Source organism: Aptenodytes forsteri, unplaced genomic scaffold (genome assembly GCF_000699145.1).
Source record: "Aptenodytes forsteri isolate BGI_AS27 unplaced genomic scaffold, ASM69914v1 Scaffold707, whole genome shotgun sequence".
In the NCBI taxonomy this organism is placed as follows: Eukaryota; Metazoa; Chordata; class Aves; order Sphenisciformes; family Spheniscidae; genus Aptenodytes; species Aptenodytes forsteri.
The window spans coordinates 63,838-72,530 of record NW_008795363.1 but is presented as its reverse complement, the minus strand read 5'-3'; positions in this window follow the sequence as shown (position 1 = coordinate 72,530).

The window sequence follows — 8,693 nt, the reverse complement described above, 5'->3', positions numbered from 1 at the left end:
TAGGAGCGTGGAGGGTTGCAGGGGTGTGGGGGGGCGCGGTCTCCACTGGTGGGAGCGAGGTGCGGTGCATGGGGTTACGGTCCCTACAGAGGTGGGCAGGGGTGTGGTCCCTAGAGGCGTGTGTGGTGTATGGCCCCTGTACCTGTCCATGGGGGTGTGGTCCTCACAGGGATGGGCAGGGGATGTGGTCCCCCTGGGTCAGCTGTCTGTACAGTCCCTATAGGTGTGGATGGGACGACAGTGGCTACAGGGGCATGCAGGGGCTATGATGGCTATAGATTTGCAGTCTGTATGGTCCCTAACAGTGTGTGCACTGGGTGTTGTTCCTATAAGTGGGCATGAGTTTATGGATCGATGTGTGCAGGGAATATGGTCCCTATGGATGGTTGAGAGCTACATAGACCCTATAGGTGTGTATGAGTGTTAGGGACCCTCTGGACATACGATATGTTCCCTATCACAGAGTGCGTGGGAGGTATGGTCCTTATGGATGTGTGTAAGCAGGCCCTATAAATGTGCACAAGTTGTTTGGGTCGGGGACCCTAGAGACACGTGCAGGCTCCCAGGGTTGATGGAGTCTGGGTGTCCAAGCAGGTCTGCCCCAGGCAGCTCAGGGGCAAAGCTCCCTTTCCTCTCCAGGAGGTTCCTGTCCCAGGAACCTGGTGCACAACCTGGTGCTGGGCAGATGTTGCCCCCGGGGCCATGCTGTCCCCACTGCCCTGCCACCCTCTGCACAGGGACATGCCTCCCAGGCTTCACAGGGATTGCTACACCAGCCTGGGGCTGTTGGCACCTGCCCGGGAAGGTGCACTGGGACCAGCTGAGTCCCAGTTCCCTGCTTCAAGGGTTCGGCTATTGAGCTCAGGGTGGAGAAGGTAGCATCCCCCACCACAACCTGTCTGATACACTCCCCACTTCTTCAAAGTGGTTCCTCTCCAGGGCAGCTCTGGGGTGCTGTAGGGATGGGCTAGCAATGCCCTGGGCTAGCCATACCCAGTGACCCAGGCACAGCCACCACATGTTTGTTTAAGGCAGTTTTGAGCAAGCTTCCTGCAGCTGCACAAGGTTTCACTGCTGTGAGCCACTGGGCCCCCGTGCTAGAATTTCCTCAAAGTCCTGGTGCTTCCCCCGTGTCCCATTGCAAACTAAACTAAAGCCTTTAGAAACATTTCCTGAAGACATACGAGGCATTGCCAGCTGTAAGACACACAGAGGACAGAGAGGAATCACAGCAAAGAGGAGCACATGAAGACAGGAACTGAAGCGATGCCCTATAGCTGTAGGCAAACAGTTTTCAGGAGAGTGGGGAGGGTGGTGCAGGGGGAAGAGAGAAGTGGAGAGAAAGGGGAAAACACCCCTGAAAATCCCCTCCCCTGTACCTCGCACCCTGTGAATCATTTCCTCAAGCTACCTAGGTCTGAATGCCCACAGTTCATGGCTGGGGGCATTTTATAACTCTCTTAAGAGACTGTGAGATTGGCAAAGAAAGCTTTAGCTCTGCCATCTAAAGCTGCTCCGATGTTGGGGGACACCTGGGGAAATCAGACAATTGCTTCATTCCTCAAGAAGACCCACTCTGCGGTGGCCCTGGGAGTACTGTGTTTAAGGGATGTGCCCAGGTCTCATGGGTAAATCAACACCATGGGGTCCCCAGGCCTCAGCAGTACCTGACCCCAAACTCAAAAGTGAGGCAGAAGGAGGCAGCCTAAGACCAATGTGGCACGTGACCACCCAGATGGGTGTTTGAGCTGGTTAAATGCATGTACCCTTCTGAACCCTGAATACTGTGAGCCCAGCTCATCTGTTCTCCCTTCGGGGATTATGCTCCCATTTTAAGTGTCCTCCAAAACCTTACGTCAAAGGTTGTAAAGCAGATTTGGCTGATGTTGGGAGACCACCTCCAAATATTGTGGACCTTCCAGCTCCCCAGCATGGCTTCATCAAAATCACCATGGCAAGCATCTTCATCCCTAAGCTGCCTTGAAACTCTGTCCCTGCTTCTCCAAGGTAGGTGCTTTGCAAAGTGTAGGAGGCATCAGGATGTAATAATCTGCATCTTCCCCTCATCTGGTTGTTCCCTGCACACTTATACAGGAACTGAGGTCTCTGCAGAAGCACTGCTCTGGGGAGGGGAGCTATGAGTCTAGACAAAACCCAGCTTCCTCTGCCATGTGGGCAAGGCTACCTGCGGAGGCAATCCTCAGGGACGAGTTCTGTAGTTCTTGAGACATAAACTATTGATGCTCCTCTGTCCTTATGCCAAATGTTACAAGGGCGCAGAAAATGTCTAGCAAAACAATATCTCCCTGGAGAATAGCACTAAGTGTTAAGCATTCTGCCCCACAGAATATTTGGGGTCTGAGACTTGTCTTTTTTTAGTGTGTCTGCACAGCCTCCAGCACTGGCTGAGACTTGGACTCCACATGCTCCTGTGATACCACTATGGCTGTATCAGATCAAGGTGATGATGAAACATCCAGATGCCTCTGCCTCCTCCTGCTCAATTTATCAACACCAATGAGAATGCTAAAGAAGGACAAAGTCTCCATAGATCTTCTGTATAATCCCATTGCCTTGCCCAGAGCTGAAATAATGGGACGGAAAGAGCTAAAGCAAATGTGGAAAGAGGGAAACGGTCACTGAGGAGCAGTGTCAGATTTCTGGGACTTTCCTGGGGCTCGCAGCTGCATTGCTGGCTGCAGAAGGAAAGCACAACAGCCGAGACACTTGCAGAAGAAAATTACGCTGCTCCACACCTAACCATACGCAGGAAAGATCACTCTGATGACAGCTCCGCTCCCTAACTTCATCCCCACTTGGAAGTCACTACAAAACCTCCTGCACTTTCTCTTTTATCTCAAGTCCCATCCTCCCCAGGTTGTTTTTATCAGCATGCCTGTTTCAGAGCTGTTTTCTTGTTTGTCTTCTTTGCTGGGTGCTTTCATCTCTCTCCTGGAAATGCCGCGGCTGCTGGCAGTGAAGGGAAGTGCAGGTTCAGTAACTTCTGTTTAATCTAATTCGTACACAGAATCATTCACCTTTAGCCCGTTTTCCCTGCCACCACTTGTCGGACTCTGATGACTTTGTGAGGAGTTTGTAATGAGTCTGATGTGCTCAAAAGCTGATTCTTCCTCGTCAAGGGATTAAATTGTGACCGTGAATCTTTATTAAAATGAGCCCAGTGCTTTGGACCTAATTTTTCTTCTAAAATTAATGTAGCTACATTAATGTAGCTAGTAATAGGAGTTTGGGGGATTATTTCTATGAAGCTGAATTCTTTCTTGCTTGACTAGATATGGGCTTGCTTTATGAATGTAGTGAAGGTACAGGGTGGATCCCAAGTTTGTTACAAGCAGAAGGCTGCTTACTCCCAGATACAAGACAGACAGTGAATGGAAACCAGACAGGGAAATGTGAGGGGAACAAGTGCAGTGACAACAGGCACTGAGATGGCAGGGGTCTCACACACAGCGATACGGGCAGTGCCAGATGCGAACAGCTTCTTATGCAGTTTCCTGAGCAGCTGCTTCAAAGGAAGGGACAAGAAACTAGCTCAGAAAAGGGACATTTTATCAGCTTTTAGTGGTTGGTTTATTCTCTGGTGCCCAAGAGAATTCTGTGTTTTATATGGTTTTGTATAGTTTGAGGAACTGTGATTATCCTTACCCATGGGAACATCTTGTTTCTTTCTCATTCTTCCTATCCATCCAGCCACTGTGGCAGTGAATGCCACAGGCTCATGATGTCCTACAGCAGTGATGTATGTGTCTGTCTTGGGGGCATTCTCAGCACTTAAGCCTCTGTTTTCTGAATTAGTGAGGGGGAGAGGGGGAAGAGACTGCCAGGCCATTGACAGGTATGTACGCAGTTTTCCAGACGACATACCCACCTATGCAACTTGAGGGATCAAGATGCTGCTGCTGCCTCCAGCGATGTCAGCAGCAGGAGGTGTCACTGGACCGGACAGCCAAGCACTCCTGGGAGAGGTTCAGTGAGTTCACTAACGTCTCACCAGCGAGAGCTTTGGCTAGGCAGTTCGTCAATGCACTCACCTGAAATGTCCACGTGGGCCATCTGTAAACAGAAGACAAAGAAACTTCTCCAGCAAATGATTGATTCCTCATTATTTATCCAGCTCTGCTTACAGAGAAGGCTTCAGAGAGTACTTTTACCACCGCACCTCTGCAAACCCCAAGGTCTTGTGGTCAGGTGGATGGACATAGGCTTAGTGTCTTCTCCTGGTGGAAGAAGCTCTGACAGAAAACTGATCAGTCAAACCTACAAAGTTCCTCCAATAATGCTCTGTGGTGTGTAGGGGGACAGTGCTGATGCCTGCACCGTTCACACATTTGTTTTCTGCTGCTTTTCCTTTTCCTCCTGGTTTGAACTCCTCTAAAATACACTTACACAGCAACCACTGGTGTGGGAGTACCAGAGGTATTTTGCTCCTTCCTCCATGCATGGAAGAAGGACTGCATGCAGAAAGCCAGCTCTAAGGTCACTGTTGTGGTCCCTTCTTAGCTGATAGAGACTTGCTTCACCCAAAAAGAATTCACCTGGTAGTGTCTCTGCACTTTGTGAAATCTTGTGATGCCTTCTTGATAGTAACAGAAAATCTAGCACAGGGGAAACCCTCCGACTATTCACTGCAATATGTGACATCCCCTGGGGATCCAGGCAGAGAGAAGGGAATACAGAGACCTCAGCATGGGCTTCTTCTCCTTTACTGGTATCTACTGTGCAATGGTTCCTCCAGGCCTGCCCACCAGTTTGGGAAAGACATTTGAAACTGCTTTGGATTTCTACCTTTGTCACTGCAAATGGGGTCTTTGCTACAGGCTGGGTCTTTCTCAGTCCGTGAAGGGCAATATGCTGGTTAAGTGTAGCATATGACTGATGCAGGTATCTTGCCCCCGTATTGGATATCGGTGGTTAGTTTCCTTTATCTTGCTGTATGTGCACAGAAGGGAAACCAGTGAGAGCTTATCTTTTACATATCATTACTGTCACTGTTGTTATTTCCATTAGCATTATGGCACCAACCTGTCTCACTAACACAAGGGCAGACTTCTCCTCCTCTTCCCAGCACCTAGCCAGGCACTGCTCCATCAGTGTCCAACAGATCCGACTTTCCCATGGGATCTGGCAAACCCAGCAGTCACTCTTCCTTTCAGATTGTCCTACAGCTCAAGGCATTTCATCACCAACCATCCTGAGCCGGGAGAAACTGTCCAAGTCAGCAGAGAAGCAGATGGAAGGAACCAGTTTGCATGCATCCAACACCTTGCGCAGTCATTACCTAGCCACAGGCTGGATGCAGATGATAACATGAAGTGAGAGATATCAACATTAGTGTTGATGATCACAGGCCTGCCTCCAAGCCCAGCAATGTGATGAGGCACTCGGATAGCTTCCTCTACTGAGATGGCCTCCTGGCTCTATAACTCAACAAGCCCTGTGTCCATACCCACTTCACCCAGGCTACCAAGGACAACACAGGCTCAGACAACCTTGAGGTGATGTGAACGGGTGTTTTTCTTTTCTCCAAACATCTCATCCAAGGGTGGTTCTTCAGCTATGACAGTTTTATCTGGATGTATTAATTCAACAGCAGAAACCAGGCACTGAAATGCCTCAGAAGGGTATATTTGCAGCCTGCCATAGCTGGGAAGATTGTGTCATCCCAGACCTCATCTTCTTACAGACCACCCAGGACTGTAACAGTTCATCGCTACCTGTGCCACACATCTGTCTCATCCTTGCAGGAAGGCTTCAGACCCTTCACATCTTAAGACTGGGAACAACCCAGACATCTTGGGTTGACAGCATCTCAGGAAAGCTGTGGTTACAGTACTCCCAGCTACGATCACATAAACAAAAACCCCTTCTTTTATTGCAAATCTGAAGGCTTTTGGGCTCCAGCAAATTCAGCCCATATTCCTGCAATTATAGAACAGCGAGTCATCAACTTGAGTGATTAGGTTCAAGTGCTCATCCTCGGGACCTAAGCAGCATGTATCAATACCCTTGGTTTTCTGATATCTATGTTGAAAGAGCAAAGAGGAAGGGAAGCCAGAGCATGAGGGTCACACAGTACCAGTTGGGACATGCAAGCTGAACGCAACGAATCACTCGCAGCTGCCTCTGTGGCTATGCTACAGACCAAGAGCATTTCTCTACCAACCTTCTTTTCTGCTGTCACTTGCACTTCTGAAACCTTTGTATTATTACCAGTCATTCGCACAGCTCTGGGTGCCCACCACCCACTATGGAACTGAACATTGGTCCTGGAGAGAACTATCTACCTGCTCCACTGACGATATCACCCTATTTGGAAGGGCCTTTTAAGATCACCTTTCAGCAGCGCTTCTGCATTCCTGCACTTCAGTAGGGCCCTTGGAAATACATCAGCTCACAAACGGTAGAATCAGACCCTAGGCATTAACCACTACATCTTAAACATTACCTGAACGCTTGACAGATAAAGGCAGGGTTTCTTTCAGGGAAGGAATTTCTCTTGCTTTTCTAAACCATTCAACAGCCTGTTAGGGATGAAGAGGTGATTCAGCTGAACTTGAGCAAGGCAGAGCTGATGCTCAGCAGAGGGAAGCAGTTGAATGTTTCACAGAGCAGGTTCAGCCTGCTCGGAGGAAAGGTCACATGCACAACCAGTGTGCACCTTCTGTAGGTTAGGATTGCCATTGCATTCTCTGCTCGCTTTAGTTTTTCTATCGCAGAGGTCACAATTCAGACCTTCTATCGCTTCTGATCAGTAACGAGTATCTCTTCCCTCTTGGCAGATTCTGTGAGTAGTCAGGTACCAGAATGACCTCCTACCAGCGTTTAAAGATCATTGTCTCCCTGCTACTGCTCCAGGGTTCTCATTAAGATAAACACAGAAGACAAAACAGAATGTACCAAATAAAATGCTTAACTGCACGAGTAGTTCCTGAAAGGGGGCAGACACTCTGCTTACTGTACTTCTGAAGGATGCACAGAAGCTATAGTGATGGGCACAGTGTGAGATCCTACAGAGAAGGGATAGGGTAGGATAGGATAGGATAGGATAGGGTAGGGTAGGGTAGAGTAGGATAGGATAGAAAACAGAGCTCTTCAGCAGAAGTAGGCCAGGCTGTAAGTATTGTGGGACGAGAAGGATGCTAAAATGGAGTCTGAAGCTTGTCAAAACAATTGGATTCCTGCATTTTATGCCCAGCCTATCAGGCTTGCTTTGTAGTCAGTACACAGAGGTAGAGGGAGGATGTGCTGCATGGATTTGCAATAGCTCTTTAAGGAGAAACTAAAGTCCTGGAAAAAACAAAGTCTGAGGCAGTTACAGTGGGTGTCACATGGATGGCATGCTGGGGCTGTTCCCATCCTGCTGAGCCCTGCGGCTGAGTCAGAGCCCACAGGAGGAGAAAGGGCAAGAATATTGGCCCAGACTCGGTCAATTGTGTGCCTGCAGCAGTGGGACTTGTGCTGGAGGACTGTCTCTCTTTTTCCCTGTGCTGTAGCTAGAGGCAATTCCTGCTGTACAGCTCACAGGTGGAGAGCTGAAGTTTGGTGTCAAGGAGAAGCAGCTGTACCCAAGCCACTGGTGCCTCCCTGGAGCCTGCTCCCAGAGGCAATGTGCACTGGGAAGGCTGAAGGACCTTGAGTCTGTCTGCTCTAAGTGTGTGCATCGACCATCCTCTTTCAGCTGCCTGCTTGAAACAGCTGGGCAGCAGCCTGGTCACTGCTTGGTTCCTCACCATTAATGAATACTCTGCCTTGGGGTGTTTCCCTGTGCTCCCACACTCTGCTGTTGGTGTAATGCAACCCAGCTTTCATATGAGCAGTAATATTGTACCAGAACACCTGGCAGGGCTTCGCCTGGGATCTTCACATCGCTGCCTCTAAAGGGGGTAACTGTAATGAGACCATGGGAGGAGCAGAGGCTGAGGTGCCTCCAGATCTAAGGATATACAGAGACTTTTCCTGACCTAACAGTAACTGTGCCCTTTGTAGAGGGACTTACATTTCCATGATCTTCAGTCCATGAACTTCATATTTCCATGATTTTCAGTCTCCAGTCTAGATGGGAAGCATGATCCATGGTCACCTTCCTACCCAGGTGGTCAGGCTAAGAGATATCCATGCCATCACATCTCTGGGGAGGCACCATCACACAGGGTCCCCTCCACAACAGCTTCCCCTTGTCCCCTACTTTCAGAGCACCAGGCCAGCATGAACCCAGAAGCAGAGGAGCATGACAACAAGCCTTCCTCTTTCCCACAGTGGGTGAAGCAGCTCAGGTGAGGAAGTATTGTGGGGCACATTGAAAGGTGGCAGCAATAGAGCATATGGGAAGAGCTGGCCAAAAGGGACACTGCCTAACATGTTTGTGTAAGACTGAGCAGCACAAAAGCATGTGTAGGGCTCACACAGTGACCTGATAAAAGACAGACAGGCTGTTCAGAACAGTCTACCCAGTGTTCAATCCCCCTCTTTGCAGCTGGTATGTCAGTAGGACAGATTTCTGCATAAGGCAAATGAGTTACTCAGATATGACAGTGCTTTCAAATGGTATGACACATCCTGCCCCCTGTGTCTGTAAGTCCCTCTGTTTCTCTTTACAGGTGAATTTTACACCTTTTCTAAAATCCCCAGGGACGAGCCAGTTCTTCCCAGTCATTCATGGGCCAGGTGAATGA